The 5,726-nt window shown below is 33.7% G+C and overlaps 1 long non-coding RNA gene across 1 annotated transcript; it reads right to left on the bottom strand.

Moving 5' to 3' along the window:
* Positions 1–2,073: 2,073 nt before the first annotated feature.
* LOC127159366 (uncharacterized) lies at positions 2,074–4,310 on the bottom strand. The gene is made up of 4 exons (XR_007826429.1): positions 3,949–4,310; positions 2,809–2,901; positions 2,448–2,497; positions 2,074–2,247 (listed from the first exon to the last, which is right to left on the bottom strand). It is a non-coding gene; the product is annotated as an uncharacterized LOC127159366 (long non-coding RNA).
* Positions 4,311–5,726: the final 1,416 nt, after the last annotated feature.

The following is a 5,726-nucleotide window of genomic DNA, read 5'->3' as shown; positions in this document are numbered from 1 at the left end:
TTGGTGTAAAATTAATATTTTTCATATTTTTTAACGGTTACCTCATATTTGCCAGCGAACTCCTGTAACTGGCGTCAGATACATTTTATATTAATAAACATTAACTTCAAATACCAGTCAGCAATCGCAGGCAGTTTCTTTCAAATAGAAACATTTTTTGTTCATATAAAATAACTTGAAAAAAGTGTCAGGACTTTGGTGTAAAATGAATATTTTTCATATTTTTGAACGGTTACCCCAGACGTGCCCGCGATCTCCTGTAATTGGCGTCAGACACATTTTATATTAATAAACATTAATATCAGATACCAGTCAGCAATCGCAAGCAGTTTCTTTCAAATATAAACATTTTTTGTCAGTATTAAATAACTTGAAAAAAGTGTCAGGACTTTGGTGTAAAATAAATATTTTTCATATTTTTGAACGGTTACCCCAGACTTGCCCGCGATCTCCTGTAATTGGCGTCAGACACATTTTATATTAATAAACATTAACATCAGATACCAGTCAGCAATCGCAGGCATTTTCTTTCAAATAGAAACATTTTTTGTTCCTATAAAATAACTTGAAAAAAGTGTCAGGTCTTTGGTGTAAAATTAATATTTTTCATATTTTTGAACGGTTACCTCAGATTTGCCAGCGATCTCCTGCAATTGGCGTCAGATACATTTTATATTAATAAACATGAACTTCAGATACCAGTCAGCAATCGCAGGCAGTTTCTTTCAAATAGAAAATTTTTTTGTTCATATAAAATAACTTGAAAAAAACTGTCAGGACTTTGGTGTAAAATAAATATTTTTCATATTTTTGAACGGTTGCCCCAGGCTTGCACGCGATCTCCTGTAATTGGCGTCAGATACATTTTATATGAATAAACATTAACTTCAGATAGCAGTCAGCAATCGCAGGCAGTTTCTTTCAAATAGAAACATTTTTTGTTCATATAAAATAACTTGAAAAAAGTGTCAGGTCTTTGGTGTAAAATAAATATTTTTCATATTTTTGAACGGTTACCTCAGATTTGCCAGCGATCTCCTGTGACTATCCTCAGATACATTTTATATGAATAAACATTAACTTCAGATACCAGTCAGCAATCGCAGGCAGTTTCTTTCAAATAGAAACATTTTTTGTTCATATAAAATAACTTGAAAAAAGTGTCAGGACTTTGGTGTAAAATGAATATTTTTCATATTTTTGAACGGTTACCCCAGACTTGCCCGCGATCTCCTGTAATTGGCGTCAGACACATTTTACATTAATAAACATTAACTTCAGATACCAGTCAGCAATCGCAGGCAGTTTCTTTCAAATAGAAACATTTTTTGTTAATATTAAATAACTTGAAAAAAGTGTCAGGTCTTTGGTGTAAAATTACTATTTTTCATATTTTTTAACGGTTACCTCATATCAAAGAAGAAAGAAATGTCAAAGAAAAACATTTTATTGTTAAAATAAAATAACTTGAAAAAAGTGTCAGGTCCTTGGTGTCAAATAAATACGTTTAATATTTTTGTATATTTTTGTACAGTTCTATCATTCTTGTCAGCGATCTCCTGGATTTGGCGTTAGATACATTTTATATTAATAAACATTAACTTCAGCTACCAGTCAGCAATTGCAGGCAGTTTGTGTCAAAGAAAAACAGTTTTGTTAAAAAAAAAAAAAAAATCTCAGGGTCTTGGTGTCAAATAAATACATTTAATATTTATTTTCATTTAATATTGATTTTCAAAATTGTTCATGCAAGAGTCTTGGAGGAATGCACAGCCGCTTGGTTGCCTTCATCTCAAACCTCTTTCAGGATTTGTTCACAGGGAAATTCGAAAAGAAATGGATATGACAAAAAATGAAATTAATAAAACTGAACTACTGAGTAACATGCAGGTTGGAGTGGAAAAGAAGTCATACAGTATTTTAAGTTCATTAAATCAACTGCAATCCATAATACTTTCCAACTGTTTACACATTGCTTAACTTACATTTCCAGTAGTCTCCATTTACATATAACCTTGTCAGATTAACTATGTCTTACAATATACTTCATTATTTTCAACTAAATAAACAGCAACACAACCAAATGCTTCATACACATTTCATAACATATGTGTTGCTTATTTCTATATGAATTGTATACCTTCTGTATGAAACATACTTCCTCTGGGTATTTGTAGCTTACAACCGCAACAGGAGAGATGTGTTCATTAACTTCTCGAATGACAGCAATCTTGAACTGCCCATCACCTTAAACAAAAAAGGCATTACAAAATGACCATAATACATAATAACAGGCATCTCTGAATACCTTTAAAGGTGTGTTCTGCAAACAACTTCACATTGTTTTAAAAGTCAACAGAATAAAAGACTCAATTACTGTATTTTCTTTTTAATATTGAACACTAATGTTAAATAAAAACTGTTAATAGAACAGAATACAAACCCACTTGGTTGCCTTCATCTCAACCCTCATTTAGGATTTCTTCACAGGAAAACTCTAAAAGAAATGGATGTGACAAAAAATAAAATTAATGAAACTGAACTACAGAATAACATGCAGGTTGGAGATGGAAAAGCAATCATACAGTATTTTAAGTTAATTAAATGAACTGCTAACCCTAATGCTTGCCAATTAAAACATTTGTTTATAAATTGATTAACTTACATTACCAATAGTCTCCATTTGCATCTGTCCTATGAGCTTGTCAGTTAATTTGTGTCTTACAATATACTTCATTATATACAACTAAATAAACAGCAACACATCCAAATGCTTTATACACATTTCATAACATACATGTTGCTTACTTCTGTATGAATGCCAGTGTAAGTGCCGCCTCCTCTGGGTATTTGTAGCTCACAACAGCAACGGTGGTCATTAACTTGAACAACAGCAATCACCTTAAACAAAAAAGACATTACAAAATCAGGCCCGTAGCCAGCCTAGCAGAAAGGGGGGTTCTTTTTTTCCAAAAAGTGGACCTTTTTCAGTTCCCACCCATTTTGTATTTAACTATGAGGTTCAAATACTTCATTTTGGTGAAAACTCATGCACCAAGTTGTGCTGTATTATCATGTCTGCTGGTATCTTAATAAGCATGATTTTTAGATTTACCAAAATATTTACTACAATGTTGTCAAACTGCTTACCAAGATATCGCCTTGTTCAGTAAATATACAGAAATACTTAAAGCAATAAGTTAGTTAGTGAATTAAATGAATGACATTTTTAATGCAATAAATTAACAGATTCTTTATACTGCCACATATCTAAATGGTGGGTGACCTCTAGGGGGGGTCTGGGGGCATGCCCCACCCAGGAGAAAATTTTACACATTTTAAAGTGAAATTCATTTATTTGGTGCACTTTAAGAACTCAAAAGTAAGAAATCCAACCCATGTTCATTGTGCAAACTGAACAAACAAAAAGTTGATGACAATCTAAAAAAGGGTCTAGAACCGCCCCTGGTCAGAATGTACTGTGTTCTTCCTTGACCCATGCTACACCCTTCCACTGAGTTTTCAGTGCCCTCATTCTGGGCCCCTTTCAACCTCTGAGCCCTTTGCAGTCTTTCCTCCTTTTTATTTTTTATAAAAATCAAACTTAAGGCTTTTTGTTACTTTTTTTAAAGACCTGCAGAAATAGAATTAATACGGAATAAGCAAGATGTCTAGTAATATATTAAACTGATATCCTGATTTACAGCTCAGATAATGTTCATTATCAAAAACAGTAACATCTGTAAAAATTGTAACAACCTTATTTTTATATGATGAAATTATTAAAAATATTTATTCACCTCAATACCACGGTATAAACATTGTGTTACAGTAAAAATAATCCATTATATTAAATGATTCTGATATTAAATACTTTTTATGGCTTTAAACGTGCGTTGTTATTTAAAAGAACACTTGTTTATTAAAAAAAAAAAAAAAAAAACGTACATAAATTCTGGACCTTTGGCTGGATGGGGTGGGTCGTTCGAACCACCCGAACCCCCCCTGGCTACGGGCCTGAAAATGACCATATACATAATGACAAGCAGTCTGAACACACCTTATACTCACACAAGTATGATGCAAACATGCAAAAGTAATCAATCCAATCAATTTGGTAACGTTACCAGCAAGTTGTCTGTGAAGTGGCTGTGAACGCACATCAGACAGCAACCAACTTCACATTGTTGTAAAAGTCAACAGAATAAATGACTCAACTATTTTCTTTCCTATACTGAACACTAATGTTAAATAAAACTGTTAATAAAACAGAATACAAACCCATGATAAGAATGCAGGTGTGCTTGAGATTCACAGTACAGCAGCAATCACTTCCTGTCATTAAAAAAGAAAATGAAAGAAACACAACGGTCATTTTGACATAATGTCGTGTGCATTTGTGCACTGGAGTGGGAAAGATAACTTAATGAGCTAAATTACTGGCATGCTGACCTGAAGCGGCATTCTGGCGCGGCTGCCCCGCGTCGGATCCCTGTGTTTACACAGTTGCTTCACAGACAGCTTGCTAGTAACGTTACTGAATTAAATTCTGTTGTGCATTTTATCATCCGTGTGTGTGTGTAAAGCAAGACAATAAAAGGTCTAAACTTACCTCATTCGTCAGAAAACTCCACGAGGAAGATGTCTGAGGATATGCAGAGTATGTTGTGATAGCTCCGACATGCATTAGCCAAAAAAGCCAGACAGCAACTAAGTTAACGTTACGTAAACAATTTATGTGACATTTAACAAACATATAATTTACCACGAAGAGTTAAAACGAGTTTCCCAAATTCGAAAGACGACATTAAAATGAAACTCTCTGCGTCTTCTCTTCACTGTTTTCGGGCCTATAAGCCACCCAGGTTCTTGTTCCCACAGTGCAAAGCGTAATTCAAAAATACGGAAAAACACCTGTAAAAACTAAATACGGAAAATTTCCTTAAATTATTAGGGTATATTGTACTGTATTTTTACGGATTTTTTTACAGTGTGTCTCAAATTCCATTCTCTTTTGTATTAGCCTCATTTAAATAATGATTAAGCTCTCAGAGATTCAAACAAGCTTCAGAATGTAGTGCAAAATGCAACATTTCTTCGCTTGCACAATTTACGCACATGGCTTTTCATTAGTCATAATCAGGAGTTAACAGGAGAGATACTTTGAAGTCAGTTGATATATTTGTAAGTGTAGATAATCAACTTACTCTGTGTTTTGTTCATCTGCTCTTGCCTTGTTGTCTTCGCATCAGGTGCCTGTGTCGTCTGGTTGTTCACATGCTGTTCCGTCTCTGTTTGTGGTGTTTTCACACTTTTAACAGAACACACTCTACACGGTGTCTCTCTAGATTCTCCCGTTTATTTTCTCGTTGCTCTCATTACTCAACACAATTTACCACTAGTGGTGTCTCTAGTGGTGCAGTTCCACTTTACATGTATTATAGTAAACAATTACTATAAACTGAACGTAATGTATTGTATACTTCTCAACACAACATTTCCCCCCTTACTCAAAAGGATTAACTCTCTTGTAAGAACATTACCGTATTCAAGTGTTATTTGCTCAAACAAAACTTCTCAAATAAGCATATTCAAATGAACTCTTATGCATTCAAACAAGTGTATTTCAAACAGATATTTCAAAAGAGAACAATGTTCTAGTACAGTTTCTTTTTTTTTTTTTTTTTTTTTTTTTTTTTAGATAGGGCAGCGATCCGCCTACACCC

Source organism: Labeo rohita, unplaced genomic scaffold (genome assembly GCF_022985175.1).
Source record: "Labeo rohita strain BAU-BD-2019 unplaced genomic scaffold, IGBB_LRoh.1.0 scaffold_211, whole genome shotgun sequence".
Lineage (NCBI taxonomy): Eukaryota > Metazoa > Chordata > Actinopteri > Cypriniformes > Cyprinidae > Labeo > Labeo rohita.
Note: the sequence above shows the minus strand (reverse complement) of the source record. Positions and strands in the feature narration are given on the sequence as shown.